This window comes from Solanum stenotomum, chromosome 1 (assembly GCF_019186545.1).
Source record: "Solanum stenotomum isolate F172 chromosome 1, ASM1918654v1, whole genome shotgun sequence".
NCBI lineage: Eukaryota > Viridiplantae > Streptophyta > Magnoliopsida > Solanales > Solanaceae > Solanum > Solanum stenotomum.
The window spans coordinates 41,885,585-41,894,255 of record NC_064282.1 but is presented as its reverse complement, the minus strand read 5'-3'; the positions used below and the strand labels follow the sequence as shown (position 1 = coordinate 41,894,255).

At 40.4% G+C, this 8,671-nt stretch overlaps 1 non-coding gene across 1 annotated transcript; it reads right to left on the bottom strand.

Moving 5' to 3' along the window:
- Positions 1-5,903: 5,903 nt before the first annotated feature.
- On the bottom strand, positions 5,904-6,010 carry LOC125854001 (small nucleolar RNA R71). Its single transcript, XR_007445300.1, has one exon. It is a non-coding gene; the product is annotated as a small nucleolar RNA R71 (small nucleolar RNA).
- Between the last annotated feature and the right edge of the window lie 2,661 nt (positions 6,011-8,671).

Here is an 8,671-nt window from a genome sequence, read left to right as displayed (position 1 = left end):
TTTCCAACCTAGTCCAGATTTGGACGAAATCAGAGTCATTAAAGTCTAGGGAAATCTGGTAACAATTGGGTGATCTAATTATGAATTTGATCACATTAGTAGATAGATAAGATGTTAAGGAGGGCGAATAGAACTCCAGAATCGATCTTAGCGTGAACGGGTAGTTTCTGAGTGTCGTTGGTCGAAGGTGTGTTGTGAAATGGGGGCTAGAAATTCTTAAAATTGCTCACTATTTTCGTACAAGATGTTGAGGCGGGATTTCTACCGCCAGGGTGGGGCCGCTGTAGCGGGGTGAGTGCCTCTATGGCGGGGCAGACACGACTTAAAGTCGGAAATAAATCCCAAAAATATTTTATTCTGCAATTTTTGAACTTGAGAGCTAAGGAACGAACTCAGGGGTTTTCTTGACAATTTTCCATCATTCTTGAGGCTAAAGGTAAGATTTTAACTCCCCGAATCCATTTTTTGATCCGTAGAACGTAATCTAATGGGTAATTATCGATAGGGGAGGGTTTTGATCTAGAAATTATGGTGGAGAAAGCCCTAATCTGGGTATGGGGATCAAGGGTTTGATCTAGGATTGGTAGTGTTGACTTTATTCCGGGTAATTAAGTCTTGTTTATTGATCCTAGTATTATATTGATTGTTTGTAGACCAAGAACAAGTGGAACGAATCTGGAAATTGAAGAATCAAGTTTCTTAGAGAATTCAAGCTTATTTAGAGGTAGGTGATTGTTGTGATATCATGATTTTGTGATATATGTTTGTTCTTGCTTCATTATAATACGTGTATGTATGAGAATGTTGCATTATTGATCACACTTGTTCTAAATGAGACAAATGAATGATGAATGACATGAATCATGACTTAATTGTATGATCTTGAGAATATACTTATGATTGTGATTGTGGCTTGTTGAATGGATCAAGTGTTGCGTTCCGACACACTAACTTGGATCGGTTGCCATGTTTCGACATAAATATGGGATCGGTTGCCACGTTCTGACATAATCATTGGATCGGGTACCACGTTCCAGTATGCTAACAGTTTGGGTTTGGGTTCCATGAGAGGACCAATGATTTGATATAATTGTGTATCTTGAGAAATGTGAAATTGTACCTTGTTCGAAAATGTTGATAATATTGTATATGTTTGATATATGCATGTGATTATATTGTTGTAATGGCTTATGTATGTTGCACTTAGTGGGATAGTCGTGTTATCCTACCAGTATACTATGGTTGTGTACGGATACTACACTTGCTCTTTCTTAGTTGAGTACAGGGCATCTTCAGGTGGCTATTAACAGACCTCGCTTATAAGATTAATGATCGTTGTTTGAATTCAAGGGTGAGCCAGTTCTTTCGGGCTGCCATGAATTCTCCTTTCGTCTATGTCCACATTTCAGACTTAAACTTCCTATTTAGTTATTAGTTCATTAGTTTGGGGTTGTAACCCTTTTTGTTTAGACTTCCGGTTCATTGTTAGATGTTTTGATACATTGAATTTCAGGTTCTAGGCATTTAGTTCCGCAATTCGTTGTTAGATCTTTTGGAAGTTTATGGGAACTTCAATTTTAGCTATTTAAACTTTCTTCTGTATCTTTAAATGCTTGGTTTCGTATTAATTAGTTAGTATTAATGGTTCTCCCACCGGAGGGTTAGTGTGGGTGCTAATCACGACGGTCGGGGTCGTGACAAAGTTGGTATCAGAGCCTAGGTTCGTTGATCTCGATGTACTAAAATGAGTCTAGCAGAGTCTTGCGGAACGATATGAAAACGTCTTTACTTTTCTTCGAGAGGCTATAGGACTTTAGGAAATCTCTTTGTTTTCTCTTGTCTCCTTTCGGGCTATAACTTGATTCCAATTGGTATCTGCCGATTTGAATTGGTATCTAACCTCCTTCACTCTTCTGTCCGTAGATGGTTAACAGTAGATTCAATGGCGTAAGGCCTGTAGCTCCCGTCAATGCTCCAACTGAGAAATCTGTCGCGAGAGGTCACAGTCGAGGCAGGAGTAGAGGAAGAGCTAAGGGCAGAGGCTGAGGAATGGTAGCGCCTACTAGGGATGGACCACCGATTGAAAATGCTCCTAAGAATGAGGCTCCTCTCATGCATCAGGAAGAGATAGAAGAAAATATCGAGGTTGAAATGTTGAGGATATTGGACAAGAGGAAGAGGTGCAGGCTGAGACAACATGTATTCCTCCCATAGACCCAGTGTTAGCTCAGCAGCTCATGTCATTCTTGAAAGGGTTGGTTGGTCCTGTGTTTCCCTCTGTTCAAGCAACTCAACCTCCCACCAATCGTCCTATTGTTGTCACTATCCCCAAGGTGGGAGGGAATGTATGTAATGATGATTTCGTCTATCCTTTATTAGGTTCTGTTATGACTATAATAAACATAAAAGTTGTCCAAGTTCTTGAAGTTGAAATCGCATGTGTTCCATGGTTCCGAGAGTGAGGATGCATATGAGTTCATCATAGATTGCTATGAGAGGCTTCATAAGTTGGGAATTGTCCATCAGCATGGGGTTGAGTTCGTGACGTTTCATCTTCAAGGTGAGGCTAAGCAGTGGTGGAGAGCTTATATGGAATATAGATCTTCAGTTTTACCTCCACTCACTTGGACTCAGTTTCATGCCTTGTTCTTAGAGAAGTATGTGCCTCGGACCTTGAGAGATAGTAAGAAAGATGAATTCATGGCTTTGGAGCAAGGTGGTATGTCTGTGGCTGCTTATGAGGCAAAGTTATATGCTTTGTCTAGATATGCTACGCAATTGGTGACTACTGAGGAGGAGATGATCGTTTATTTATTAAGGGACTAAATTCTGAGTTGCAGGTATTATCGTTTACATGACCTCTGCAGAGAGAAGCTTTAATGAGGTGACATACTTTGTTAAGAAAGTGGAGGGGGTGAGGCGAGACGGTCAAGCTAAGGCATTGGCAAAAAGGGACAAAAACTCGGGTAACTTTCAAAGCTCTTACTCCAAAGGGACAGGGAGACCAACTCTTGCAGCCAGGCCAATTCAGTCCGACATGCCCGCCTCTACAGGTAATTACTCAGGAACTCCACCTCATAATTTGATTCGGGATAGCCAGGGAGCCGCACCTTCGGTGGGCAGCAGGCCATCTTTTGACCGTGCATATTACAATTATGGATAACATGTACATATGAGGAGAGATTTTCCCCACCCACGAGTGTTAGATTCCGTGCAGTAGTCTTCTAGAGCATTGATATCCACAAGAAATGGTAATAATGGTAGAGGGCCTCCACAAGGTGGGCGAGGAGGAAATTAGCGAGGTTGTGGAAGTAGGGGAAATGGTAATGCAGGCAGAGGTACAGTGCAACCAGGCAGAGAAGTCGCCCCTCACAATGATAGGGCTCAATGTTACGCCTTTCTGGGCAAGAATGAAGCAGAGGCGTCTAACCCAGTGATCACATGTATTATTCTTATTTGGATGGCTAATGTGTTATTTTATCTGGGTTCTACTTATTCTTATGTATCCATGAGATTTGCCTCAGAATTTAATATGAATTGTGATATACTTGATGCTCTCATCCATGTTTCTACCCCAGTTGGAAAGTCTGTCATAGACACACATGTCTATTGTGCTTGTCCTATTTTGTTTATAGGTTATCAGACTTCGGCTGGTTTGGTGATTTTGGATATGACTGACTTTGATATAATCTTATGCATGACTTGGTTGTCCCCCTATTATATTGTGCTTAATGGTAACACTAAGTCTGTAACTCTAGAAATTCAGGGAAGGGAAAAGTTAGAGTGGGAAGGGCTGTGCAAGCCTAAGCAAGCTAAGATCATATCCTTTATTCGGGCTAGAAATCTGGTGGGGCAGGGTTGTGATGAGTCCAAAGATTGGACTCATTTAAGGCTATGTTTTGATAGAATTAGTGTCCTCAAATGCATATTTTGTCTCAATATCTTATGAAAACCCTTAAGTTTAAGGTATTTGGAGTTTGAGGGAAAGCATGAACACTACTTAGCAAAAAGGAACAAAGGCAACTGAAAGAACGAAGAAATGAAGATATGAGAATTCCCGAACCCATTCAGCGAGTCACTAAAAGGTTTTATCCTCGCCTTTTGTTCCAGTTTGCTGATCCCTGAAAGAAAGGATCAAATTGGTGGTGAAAAGGAGCAATCGACGTATCGTCGAGCGGTTCCGTGAAGTAGTACAATGTCATCCAATGATCCAAAACACGATGATGTTGAAGGATAAAGCAAGATGGTGATAAAACCTACCAACGGATGGATCACCGAGTTGATAACGGCGCTGAATGATCCGCTGTAGTACAAATTTTTGAAAACTATAAATACTCGTTGAGAGTTGTAGCTTAATATCAGATTTTTAATATAGAATTTTTAACATAGATTTTTGAGTTCTATGTTTGGAGAGGGTTTTGAAGAACTTGAAGATTCAAAGGGTTTTAACTCCAAGATTTGGGACTTGAGTCTTGTGGATTATTCACTCTTGACTTGTTTTAAGACTTAATCTTGCATACCCATTGATGGAAACTGAGATTGGTATAACTTTATACCTCTTTTACATGTCTAGCTAAAACCCCAATTCTTGAGGTGTGATTTTGTGAATATGGGTTGAGTTAATTATTAGGTCTTGCTTGCTGATAGTTTAATGGTTGTTTAAATGTGATTTCATTTAGTAGTTGTGTTGGAACTTAATGAAATTGTAGTTGCAAATACAATTTCACCTTTGTGCTTTTGGCTTGCTCGAGAAAGAGGTCGTAAAACTAAGACTACTAAATTGAAGGCCTGTGGGATTGGGTCGACATAAGTTTCAGCTCGAGAGAGTGAACCCTAGTCCTTCTCCCACACACTCAGCTCGAGAGAGTGAGTGGGCTAAGGCGGAGGCTGTTCTTCATGTGGCAACTCGGTGTACGAGAGAAACCGTGTTGATTCGGGGTAAGTTGCTCGAGAGAGAATTTACCCCCACTATGGTCTAGCCTAATCACAAATATTCAATAAATTTACTATCAAAAGCATGTACCCAATGATCTAGTTTAACCCGTATTCCTATCACATCCCAAGAATCTCATCTCCTTGATTAGTACTCTTTGCATTTTCACATATTTTTACTTACTTGTTACAAACCCCCATTGTTAATTGACACTTTTGTGTCACCCCTTAGATTTCGTATGTTTGTTTTCGACAATATATTTAGCTATGACTAATTAGAACTTAACTTTATTTTTCTATTAATTCTCAAAACCACTCCCTTGGGACTCGACCCTTGGTTGGGTTACTTTACTATTCTACGATCGTAGACACTTGCATTAGAAGTTGTTCCTTGATTATGCAAACATCAAAATGGTGCTGCTGCCGGGGAGTGGTGTTATTAGAGAATTCTTAGTTTAGTAAAATAAAATTGTTCTTCTTAGTTGTAGTTCTACTTACTTAATTTTAAGTTTTGTTTCGTGTGCTTGTGCTAACAACAGGAAAGATGAACATGCATGAGGAAGAGATAAATGGAAGTCAGGTTGGTCATCGAGATGGTGTAAACAACATAAATAGTGTCTATAATCTGGATCAGTCGGGTAAAATGGGTGAAATTTGCATTCCGCAAACTGATGGGAATGCGATGTTTGAAGTCACTAGCACAACTCTTCACCTTTTCCAAATGAGCGGACTATATGGAGGGCTAGATCACGAAGACCCGCATCAGCATGTGAGAAGCTTTACAGAGGTTTGCAGCCCTTTTTCATTCAAAGGTGTGTCACAAGAGTCAATTCGGGCTGCGGTTATTCCCATTGTCTTTGAAAGGAGAAGCAAGCAAGTGGTTAATCGAGTTACAAAAAAATTCCATCACATCATGGGAGGAGCTAGTCATAGCATTTAACACAAGATATTTTCCTCCATAAAAAATGTTGAAGCTTAGAGATGAAATCCAAGGGTTCAAGCAAAGGGAATGGGAACCACTCCATGAAGCATGGGTGAGATTCAAGAAACTCTTACTTAAATGCCCAAGTCATGGGCTACCAACCGATTTGTTACTTCAATATTTCTATCGGAGCCTTGATTCGGTTGATAAAAGAGTGGATGATTAGTTGGTATGAGGAGGAATAATGTTACAAACATTTGAGGTGGCTTCATTTCTTCTAGACGACATGACTAGAATAAATCAAGTGTGGTATACAAAAGATGATCATGTTTCCCCATTCCACTTTAGACTAACACAAGAGCAATTAGATAAAGAGAAAGAGACGGATGAAAACATCAAGAAGATGTTGACTCAGATGGAAGTTCTACAAGAGCATATGAAGGGAACATGTGGAGTGTTCAGATTTGAGGAGGGTTCATCCCCAAGCTATTCAATGCCTGGGGAGAATCAAGGTTGGAACTCCAGAAGATGTGAGAAGGGTTTCTACCCACGCTATTAGCAACGAGGTAGAAATCAAGGTTGGAACCATTATAAAGAAGTTGAATAAAGGAAGTGTCATCAAGATTTACCCGAGCAGAGTGATTATTGGAGAAAAGAGGATGAATATGAAGAGAATCGCACTCACTCAAGTGAGAGCCCAAAATCAAGGGGGAGGGCAAGTATTCCCCAGGTGAATGATTTCCTTTCACGCATCCTTGACAAAGTTGAAGGCTCGGATGATTTATTGAAAGGAATGAAAGACGATTTCTCATCCTTGAACAATAAAGTAAACCCACACACAGATGCAATCAAAGCCCTTGAAGGTCAATTGAGTTTACTTACAGTACAATAGAAACAAAAAAGGGAGACTCATGATGAAGATAGAGGGCTGGCCATTGTCCTTTGGAGCGGAAAATAAGTAAAAGGTGATATGATGAGAAATGAGAAAGTGTACTTACCAACTGCAAGCAAAGATATGGAGGCCGAAGAAATAACCATCCCACAAGACATCATAAGGGAGCCGCAAATTGATATGGAGAAACACAAGCCATGCCTAAACATCAAGCAACCTTTACCCAAGATACGTCTTCCATTTCCTCAACGCCTCAAGAAGGAGAATGAGGATGAAAGGTTCAAGAAGTTTCTATCGGTATTCAAGACCTTATCGATTCATCTCCCTCTAGCTAAATCATTGTTGGAAATGTTGGGTTACGCCAAATTCATGAAGGAGTTAGTCACAAGAAAAAGGAGCTTGGATTTTGAGACGATCGAAGTCTCTCACAGTTGTAGTGCGATTATGTCTAAGGAGTTAATCGAAAAGAAAGATGATTCTGGGGCATTCACCATCCCGTGCACCATAGGTTTGCTCAAGTTCGCAAAAGCCTTATGCGATCTGGGAGCAAGTATTAATCTAATGTCGTATGATATTTATAAACAACTCGGGTTGGGTGAACCGCATGCTACAACTATGAGACTCCTGATGACCGACAGATCAACCAAACATCCAGTGGGGATACTTTATGATATTCTGGTTAAGGTTGATAGATTCATTTTTCCAGCCGATTTTGTCATACTCGACTATGAGAGCGTTGGTGGATGTCGAGAGTGGGGAATTGAAATTTCAGGTCAATAATGATGAAGTCACCTTTGACGTGTGCAAATCAATGAAACACCCGAGTGACATTCATGTGATTTCAACTGATGATGTGATTGACGAGGTTGTGGCTTGTGTGAATCATTGGATGTGTAGCAAAGAACCCCTTGAAGTTGTGTGGGCTAACGAAGAAGAGTTCAAGGTTTAGAGCCAAGATGAAGTGGTAGCCGCGTTTTAAAGTAAGCAGGAATTCACAAAGACTCCAATTAACTTGAACATTGACTTAAAAAATCGAGAAAGCCCTCCCACCAAACCATCAACCGAAGAACCACCAAGTCTCGATCTTAAGGTATTACCTTCGCATCTCCAATACGCTTTCTTAGGCATAAATAACACCTTGCCGATGATTATTGCGGCTGACTTAACTGATTGGCAAATAAAATTGCTCCTTGAAGTTCTGAAAAGGTTTATAAAAGCCATTGGTTGGACTATCGCTGATATAGTGGGGATTCCTCCAAGCATTTGCACACATAAAATTCAGCTTGATAGTGATTGTAAACCGAGTGTTGAACATCAGCGAAGATTAAACCCACCAATCCAAGAAGTAGAGAAAAAGGAGATAATAAAGTGGTTGGACGCATGAGTGATCTACCCGATTGCAAACAGCAAATGGGTCAGTCCAGTGTAATGTGTACCCAAAAAAAAGGACTCATGGTTGTCCCTAATGAAAAGGGAGAGCTTGTATCTTTACGACCGGTGAAAGGATGGAGAGTTTGCATGGACTATAGGAAGTTAAACTCACGGACTGAAAAGGATCATTTCCCCATGCCCTTTATGGATCAAATGCTTTACTGACTATCCGAGAGAGGATGGTATTGCTTTTTGGATGGGTACTCCGGCTATAACCAAATCTCCACTGCTGCAGAGGATAAAAAAACAACCTTTACATGTCCATATGGTACTTTCGCCTTCTAACAAATGTCATTCGGATTATGTAATGCCCCGGCCACGTTTCAACGTTACATGCTATCCATCTTTGCTGATATGGTGGAAGACTCAATGGAAGTATTTAAGGATGATTTCTCAGTTGTGGGCGACTCATTTGCAAAATGCTTAGAGTACTTAGGCCAAGTTCTTCAAAGGTGTGTTGAGACCAATTTAGTCTTAAATTGGGAAAAGTGTCA